Source organism: Balaenoptera acutorostrata, chromosome 20 (genome assembly GCF_949987535.1).
Source record: "Balaenoptera acutorostrata chromosome 20, mBalAcu1.1, whole genome shotgun sequence".
Lineage (NCBI taxonomy): Eukaryota > Metazoa > Chordata > Mammalia > Artiodactyla > Balaenopteridae > Balaenoptera > Balaenoptera acutorostrata.
Window position 1 is genome coordinate 1,704,688 of NC_080083.1, and position 9,657 is coordinate 1,714,344.

Consider the following 9,657-nt stretch of genomic DNA (forward strand, 5'->3'; position numbering starts at 1 on the left):
GAGGTGGAGAGAGCCGCACCAAGGCTGAGGGAGGCTCGAGATCGGGAGTGGAGCTGGACTGGAGTCTGTCTGCGTCCAGCCAGCTCCTGTGGGGGTGTGTGGCCACGAGGGGGTCGGGGCAGAAGGAAGGAACACCTCCGATGGGACGCTGGGGGCGGATTGAATTGCTCCAACCAAGCATCAAAATGAGCACCAAGGTCATGGGGACCAAGCTCGCTGAGCCAAGAGTTATCACTCGCTCAACAGGTATTTACTGAGCACCTACTGTGTACCAGGCCCTGGGCTAGGTGCTTGGAGTAAAGTGGAAGACAAGACAGACACAGCCCTTGCCCTAGTGCACTTGACTTTCTGGTGAGGACACAAGTAAGCGTGTTTGTGATAATTTGGGACAGTGGTAAGTGCTATGAAGAAAAAAATAAAGCAGAGCAAAGGGCTGGAGAGTGATGGGGGAGGGTTATGGTAGATGGTAGATGCACAAGGAAGCATCTCTGAGCAAAGTCCCGAAAGAAGCATGCACGGATGTGGGGTAGGCATTTCCACAGCACAGTGAGAGCACAGTAAGTGCACAGGCCCTGGGCAGAATGTGCTTGAGGAACAGAGAGGCAGACTGGCGCCTGCTTGCACGGCCTCGTGCTGACACACCAGAGACACCCGTGCAACTCTGCCCCCAGTGATGTGCTGGGGGCTTGAAGTCAGCCACAGAAATTGGCAAATGCTAAAATTAGGGCTTTCAGTGCTTTACGTTTTATTGACTTTTTTTTTTTTCGGGGAGCACTTTCCCAGCATAGCGCTGGGGTAGGAGATGGGTTGAGAGTGCCCCGGGCCCAGATCACTCAGGGCCTCAGAGTCCTGGAGGGTTTCGAGCCAAGGGGGGATGTGAAGCGACTGGGGTTTTAACTGGGCTCTCTGGCCACCATGTGGGGCTGAGACTTGGGACCAGGGAAGCTGGGAGGCCGGTGCTGCCAGGTTTAGCAAATGAAAATACTGGACATCCACAACTAAAGAACCATTCGTTGTGTATCTGAAATTCAAACACAGCTGGGCATCCTGTGTTTCATGTGCAGCCCACCCATAGGTGCCAGGCCAGAGGAGGTGGAGGGCCACAGCTGCTTCTGAGAGGTTCGCCGAGGGCCATTCCTTCCTCCTGCGGTGATCCTGACCGCCCCCTCCCCACCAGCCCACACCCCGGCCGTCCCTGGGCCTGCACACACCTGTCAGCTGTTTCCGGGGGCTTTTCCAGCAGATCTGAGAGAGGAAATCAGGCAGATGAACGCGGGGGATGACCTCACAGGAACCAGACAGCCGGGGCTGCCGCCACGCCCTGCACTCGGCCTCAAGGCAGCTGGTCCCTGCTAGACGGCCGCCTCCTCCATCCGCCCCGCACTCTCCATGAGCAGGGGCCTCAGGGCAGCTGGTCCCTGCTAGACGGCCGCCTCCTCCATCCGCCCCGCACTCTCCATGAGCAGGGCCTTATCCCACGAGACGGGGACGTCGGGACACAACCTGTCTGTGTTTCTCGAAAGATCACCCTGGCTGCTGTGCAGGGACTCGGTTACAGGAGCGAGAGGAGACCAAGGGGAGAGTGACTTGGAGATGACAGCAAGGCTCCTGGCGAGAAATGATGGCGGCGGGGACCAGGCAGTTAGCAGGGGAAACGGTGCTTCTCCTACCCTGTGGCCCGTACTCAGGCTGCTCCAGCTGCAGCTTCCTCGCTGATTCCCAAACAGGCCAGGCACACCCTGCCTCAGGGCCTTTGCACTTGCTGTTCCTTCTGCCCAGAATGCTGTTCCTGCTGCCCGATCTCCACAGGGCTCGTTCCCTCTCCCCCTTCAAGTCCTTGCTCCAGTGTCACCATCTCCACTGGCCTTCCCTGACCATCCATGTAAAATCACCACCTCCTCTCACCGTCAGCACTTCCCAAGTCCACGCCTGGGGCCTGTCACCTGAGACGCCGTGTAATTGAGTGGCTTTGTTGCTCTCTCCCTGCCCAAATCCACATTCCTCACGGGGGCGGGGGGCGGGGGGAGATTCGCACCTGTCGTGTTCACTGCCAACTCCCCAGCACCCAGGATACTGTCTGGCACAGAGTAGGTGCTCAGTGAGGTGGGGTGAGTGACAGGTTTTGGACTCGGGGCTGCTGTGCAAGAGGTCGGTCAGCGTGAGGGTGAGATGGGGGGCCTGGGTGGGGCATTGGTGAGCGTGGTAGTGGTCACAGGTCTTGGGGGCTTGTGGGGCGTCCCCTGGAGATGTTTGGGGAGCACCAGGTGTTGGATGGGTGCTCAGGAGAAGGAGGGAGGGCCAGGCTGGAGCAGGGTCGACAGTGCTCGGTGCAGAGCTTGGGGAGGAGTTCTGGTTGAGGAGAGGGCCCTGGGCCAAGCCACCAGAAGGAGGGGCCGGGAGAGGCGTGTGCGGTGAGGGTGGCATCCTGGTGACAGTCATCCCCACTCGCTCACGGAGGACAGAGAACAGACCTGGCTCCACCCTGCCACCCAGGCAGGCCCAGCGCAGGCCTCGGGAATGCTCGGGGAGGGGCAAGGCCGTCCAGCGTTTGCCCAGCCACTGGGCCCTCGGGACCACAAGGACGGCACCCTGATGGCGCAGCCACAGGTGCTGGGACAGAGTGTGGACCTGCCCCCAGGGTCCTGATCGGCCTGGGCGTGCAGGTGGTGGAAGCAGGGCTGAGGAGAGGGTGCTGAGGAGTCGCAAACAGCCGAAGGCAGAGCCACCGGGCCCTGAGGTCAGCCCACGCACGCAGGCTTCCTGCTGCCGCCTCCACGCACCCACAGGCTGGCCTTGGGGAGTATCCCCCGCCTCGGGGGACCGAGCCACGGCACCGACCCCTGCCCGGCTCCGCGTCCTGTGGGCAGGTCTGCCCTGCCCTCCGGCCACCGGCCTTGCCGCCGGGCCCCCGCAGCAGTCCCCTCCCTGCCCGTCCTGGCTCCCCTCTCGGCAGCCCCCCAGGCTCAGCTCTCCCAAGGGGCGGGCACGTTCAGGCAGAAATATTCCCTCCTCTTTCCCCTACAACCTGTGGGGACGGAGCTGGCCTGGCTGTTCTGGGCGCTGAGGCAGAACAGGCCCGGCATGCACACAGAGGGAGCGAGGGAGGAGCGAGTGTGCGTGTGCCCGGAGCGTACGTCCCAGTGGGCCGTGTATCTGTGTGTGTCCCTGCGTGCCCGCGTGTGCAGATCTGTGCGTACGTGAACGCTGTTGTGTGTGCGTCCCTGTGTGTGAATGTGCGTGCACAATGGTGCCCCGCATTGTGTGCGTCCTGGGTGGGCATGAGCGTGTCTGTGATCCGGCAACCTAAGTGGACCGCGTGTACACAGGAGCACTGTGGCAGCGTGTGCGTGTCACAGTGTGACTGTGTGGCCCGGAGGGCTCGGCAGCACTGCAGGAGACGGGAGGGGCAGCTGAAGCTGCCGCCTAGCACCTGCCTCACCCCCACCCCTGCTGCACTGCTCATCACCTGCAATACGGGCTCTGGGCCAAGGGGGGCCTTGGCACCCGCCACCTTTGGGAAGGAGCGTGGAGCCCCCAGGGCTGGGAGAGATGAGGGTGGTCTGTACTGGGAGGCCGTGGACCCTGAGTGAGGGAATCCAGCCTCCCAGCCTCCAGTGTCCCCGAGAAGAGTCCTATCTTGGTCTTGGGCACTAGGGCACCTCCCACCTGCCCTCTTGATCAGTAGATGTGGCTTTGCCCCTTCCACCTGTGAGCTACCTACTCAATAGCTGTTCTCCACTTCTAACAAACCCTGATTTGGGGGGCAGCAATGTGCCTATCTAAGCACTTGATTTCTGAGCCTCCCTTGCAGGTAGGGGTGGCCATGTGACGCAGTTCTGTCTAAGGAGATGTAAGTGCACATCTGCTGAGGGCTACCAGGAAGGTGTTTGCTCTTGTGATGACAGGGGACAGATGTAATGCCATATCCTTCTCCCTTCATCCTTTATCCTGCCTGGAGCATGAATGTGATGGCTGGAGTGCAGCAGCCATTTTGCAGCCATGAGTTAAGAGAGGCAAAATGTCATGAGGATGACAGCCAATCAGAAGGGTGGAGCCTCAGTCCCTGAGGTGTTATTGAGCCACTAAACTGAGGTCAACAAAGTCCTTTGGATTTCTTGTGATGAAAGAAAAACAAATCTTCATGTGTTTAGGCCATGGTTGGTGGTTTCCTGTTATTTGCAGCCTGATGCAATCTTAACTGATCGTCTCAGATTGAAGGCTGGGAGAACCAGCTGCCCTGGCTTGCCCTGTCCCCTGACTGGGGGCCCTCCCTCCAGCCTGCCCAGAGTCCTGCCTGCCCCCAGCCTCTGCCGTTTACGTGGTTAACAGCAGGCCGGGAACCAGTTGTAATTTAGACCAGCTCTTCATGTTCTTTTAATCACGACCCTCACTACGCAGAAGGGGAGACTGAGGCTTTCTGAAGTCACCAGCCGAGGGGGTCTTAACTCAGTTGTTACCTCTATGGTGGGTCCTGAGGGCTCACGGAAGGAGTTCTGGCCCCCAAACTCCCCTCACCAACCTGTCCCACTGGTGCTGAGGGCCCCATTGAGAGCAGGCAGCGTCCTTTGCAGGTTCATCCATTAAGCTGGCCCCCTTCTTAGGAAGGGTGTTCTGTCCACAGGGCCCGCAGGCCACCCTCTCTGCTAGGAGCAGGAGCAGGAGGGCCAGCTGAGGAAAGTGGGGAAGGAGAAGGGAGAAGGGGCCGCAGGCTGACCAGTGGGTCCTGGCGCAGCTGCCTTGGCCTCTGCAGACAGGGGTGTGAGCTTCGCGGGCTTCCTCCCCGGGGGCCTCAGCCGCTCACCGGGTGACTCAAGGCTGACGGCCTTAGCCACAGAGGCGTGTCTGTGCGGGGAGAGTGGAGCTGGGTACCGGGAGTCCCAGAGGTGGAGGCAGTCCCCTCCCGGCACACCCCCACCCTGCACGTGTCCCTAGGTCACTCACCCCCACCCTGCACGTGTCCCTAGGTCACTCACCCCCACCCTGCACGTGTCCCTAGGTCACTCACCCTCACCCTGCACGTGGCCCTAGGTCACTCACCCCCACCCTGCACGTGTCCCTAGGTCACTCACCCTCACCCTGCACGTGGCCCTAGGTCACTCACCCCCACCCTGCACGTGGCCCTAGGTCACTCACCCCCTCCCCTGCTGAGCCCATTTCTCAGCTGTTAACAGGGACAGCGGCTCCCTCTGGAAGAAGGTGAGGGTAGAACTGTTTACACACCCAAGACGCGGCTCGAATGCCCCTGGGCCTGGGGGTGTCCGCCTGAGTGACCACGTCGGGTCCAGCACCTCCAGAGGGCCAGGCCCATGCCTGGGGCTGTCCTGGCTGGGCTGTCATTTCTCAAACCCAGAAAACAACCCAACCAGGGAGGTCTGAACATCCCCACTTTGCAGACGGGGACACTGAGGTCAGGGCCCCAGGGGTCCCGCACAGTGGTCCTCTGCCCACCTCTCCGGCCCGTCTCTGTGTGCCCCTCCCCCTGCCACCTCCACGCGGGTCTCTCTGTGCCTAGATGTGTGCCGAGCTCACTCGCACCTGCTGCTGCCTCTTTTTAACCCTTCCCTCCTCCTCCCTCCTGGTCCTTTCACCGGGCTGGTCCCAACCTGGATGTCCCTCTGTGACTTCCCCACCTGAGCAAGGGTCCCCGCCTCACCCCCGGGGGAGGTGCCTGAGCATCCCCGCCTCAGCGCCGACCACAGCGGCAGCCGCTGCCGGGTGAGGGTTGGTCTCCCTGGTGAGAGAGGGGCCGGGACCACATGTCCCTGGTTGTGACACAGAAATACACAGTAAAGAATGCCTTGGCTGCGATGTGGCAGAGCAGGATTCAAACTCAGGTGTTCCTGATCCCAAAGTGTGTCTTCTGAAAACTAAGGGGCTTTGGGGTTGGAGGGGAGCCAGTCATGTCGGGATAGCAGCTTCCGGGACGGAGACCCCGCTCTCTGCTCCTCAGACTTCCCCTGCACTTCCTCTGGCGGCAGCGGGGTGCAGATGAGTGGGGCACATTTCATTCCTACTGGCATCCGTCCGTCCTTCCTTAAAGCCCAGGTTTCCTTTGGGAAAATGGCCCTCGGCCGCTCCCCCTTCCAGAGGTGGGCAGGTGACTCAGGTCTGGCCAATCAGCATGCTTCCTCCCACGCCCCCCACTAGCCTGTCCAATGAGAGGCCACCCCGAACATTTGCTGGGACTATCGACAAAGGGGGGGTCCCTGGAGGTTGTTGGAAGGAGTCCACCATCCGGGACTCCCCGATACCCCCAACATGACGAGGGTTAAGGCTCTGCAGCCCAGGAGGGCCTCCGGGGCTGGGATCAGAGACGGGGCTCACCAGGTGCTTGGACGTAGCTGAACGGCCTCACCCGCATCCACCATGCAGCTCAGGGGTCTGGATCTTGGTGACACCCCCATTGTCTCCCCAGAAGCTCTGACACAACCCACGCTTCCTGCTCTCACCTCCCTCCACATCCGTCTTCAGGGATCCACTGCCACTGCTTGGTCCAGAGCCCCGTCAGGGTTGTCACCTGGACAGCATAATAATCTCCTTTTCTCCAGCCTCTTCTCAAGTATGCATTCCACACAGTTTGCCAGAAATATTTCTCAGGAAGGCAATTCTGAAGGGCGTTCTACTCAAACCTCTTCGGAGGCTCCCAGCGGCCTAAACCAGGAATGGTGAACTTGGGTGCGCATGTGGCCAGGCAGGAGGCACGGCCAGGAGGGCTGAGCGGTGGTCTGTGTCACGAGACCCTCTTCATTCCCACAGCTTAGTTGCTGCTTCTCCTCCTCCTCCCCGCTCCCTCCCATCCCCCTCCTTCCCCTCCCCTCCCCCTTCTCCCCTGCCCTCCCCTCCTCTTTCTCCCCTGCCCTCCCCTCCCCCTTCTCCCTGCCCTCCCCTCCCCCTCCCCCTGCCCTCCCCTCCCCCTCCCCCTTCTTCTTTCGGAGTCATGTCCCCTGGGCCTCCCTGCTTTTACTAAGGTGTTTCTGCGCTGGTACAAGCACGTGATGAATGGCACTGTGTGACGCCTCCTCTCACACTGCCGGTGGGAGCCTAAAGTGATATAATCTGTAAGGACAGGGATTTGACACCCTGTTAGAGTCAGGAGTGCAGCACTCTTCAACTTGGCACACGCCCGCTTCTGGGTGGCTTAGACTCACAGCGCACGAAACGATGTGTTCAAGATACTTCAGCGCTACATCGTTTGCAATAGCAAAAAGTGTCCACCTATAGGGTCTTGGTTAAATATATTATATCTGTAAAGTGGTACTATGCAGCTGTAAAAAAGAATGAGATGGGAATTTCCTAGCGGTCCAGTGGTTAGGTCTCCGTGCTTTCACTGCTGAGGGCCTGGGTTTGGTCCTTGGTCCGAGAACTAAGATACCACAAGCTGCGCGATGTGACCACCAAAAAAATAAATAAGTAACAATTAAAAATGAAAAACTTAAAAAATAACGAGATGGTTTCTTAGGCATGACATCAAAAGCACAAGTGACAAAAGGCAAAATAGATAAATCAGAGTTAATTGCAATTAAAAACTTTTGTGCCTCAAATGATACCAAGAAACTGATAAGACAACCCACAGAATGGGAATAAATATGTAAATCATACGTCTAATAAGGAGCTTATATCCAGACTATATAAAGAACTCTGCAACTCAACAATAAAAAGGAAAATCACATAATTCAAAACAGAAAAGGAACTGACTAGACACTGAACAGACATTTCCCCAAAGAAGAAAAATGGCCGATAAGCACATGAAAAGATGTTCAACATCATTAGTCATGAGAGTAATGCAGATCAAAGCCACAATGACATACCACTTCACACCCACCAGGATGACTACAATTTAAAAAAGGAAAATAACAAGTGTTGGTGAGGATGTGGAGCAATTGGAACCCTCAAATATACTGGTGAGAGCTTCCCTGGTGGCGCAGTGGTTAAGAATCCACCTGCCAATGCCGGGAACACGGGTTCGAGCCCTGGTCCGGGAAGATCCCACATGCCATGGAGCAACTAAGCCCGTGCGCCACAACTACTGAGCCTGCGCTCTAGAGCCCGCGAGCCACAACTACTGAAGCCCATGTGCCGCAACTACTGAAGCCCATGCACCTGGAGCCCGTGCTCCGCAACAAGAGAGGCCACTGCAAGGAGAAGCTCGCGCACCACAACCAAGAGTAGCCCCCTCTCATGCAACAAGAGAAAGCCCGTGTGAAGGAACGAAGACCCAACACAGCCAAAAATAAATAAATTTTAAAAAATAATAAAATTTTTTTTAAAAATTAAAATATATATATACTGGTGAGATTGTAAAGTGGTGCAGCCACTGAAGTAAACAGTTTGGCAGCTCCTCAAAAAGTTTAAAAAGTTTACCATATGACCCAGCAATCCCACCCTTAGGTCTGTACCCAAGAGACCGGAAAGCCTAGGTCCACCCAAACCTCGTCCGTGAGTGAATGTGCAGAGCATCATTATTCACAATAGCCAAAAAAGTAGAAACAACCCAAATGTCCATCAACTGATGATGGGATAAACAAAATGTGGTCTATCTATACAGTGTTATATATTCAGCCTTAAGAAAGAATGAAGTTCTGACACATGCCACAAGGATGAACCCGGAAAACATTATTCTGAGAGAAGGAAGTCAGGCACAAAAGGTCACACAGTGTATGATTCCATTGATCTGAAACGTCCAGAATAGGCAAATCCATACAAATTAGTGGTTGCCAGGGGCTGGTGAGGGGAAATGAGGAGTGACTAATGGCTTTCTTTTTGGGGTGATGAAAATGTTCTAAAATTAGGCAGTGGTGATGGTTGCACAACTCTGTGAATGAACTAAATTCATGTACAGAATTGTACACTGTAAATGTTTTATGTAAATTATATCTCAAAAACGCTGTTATAACAAAAAAAGAATGAGAGGTCCCTCTGGTTTTTGATACTGCATGATCTGCAGGAAAATTGTAAAGAATTTGTTACCTTTTTGTAGAGTAAAGGGGAGGTGGGTAATAGCGTGTATTAGTATTTGCTTGTGTTGAATTTATATTGTTTTTTCTTACTTCCAGTAGGAAACTAGAAAATCCGCCACCTGGCGTGAGACCAAGATTTTTCACTTGAACTTTTTTTTTTTTTTTTAAATTTATTTTTGGCTGTGTTGGGTCTTCGTTTCTGTGCGAGGGCTTTCTTCTTTAGTTGTGGCGAGCGAGGGCCACTCTTCATCGCGGCGCGCGGGCCTCTCACTATCGCGGCCTCTCTTGTTGCGGAGCACAAGCTCCAGACGCGCAGGCTCAGTTGTTGTGGCTCACGGGCCTAGTTGTTCCACGGCATGTGGGATCTTCCCAGACCAGGGCTCGAACCCGTGTCCCCTGCATTGGCAGGCAGATTCTCAACCACTGCACCACCAGGGAAGCCCCTCACTTGAACTTTTCAATTAAGATTTGAGTTTTGAGCCATATGAAACAACTTTTTCTTGAAGTAGTCAGTTGTGTCAAATGCAGCAAGGTCATAAGGCAAGGCTGAAGAATGTTAGATAATTGATGACTATTCCAGGACGGAGTCAGGGCCTGGTAGGGGCAGGAGTAAAGCAGCTCATGGTGTATTCAAAAGTAAATGAGAATCAGGGAGTTTTTGCCAAGGAAGTTGAAATGTCTGTAACTTGTATACTGATCC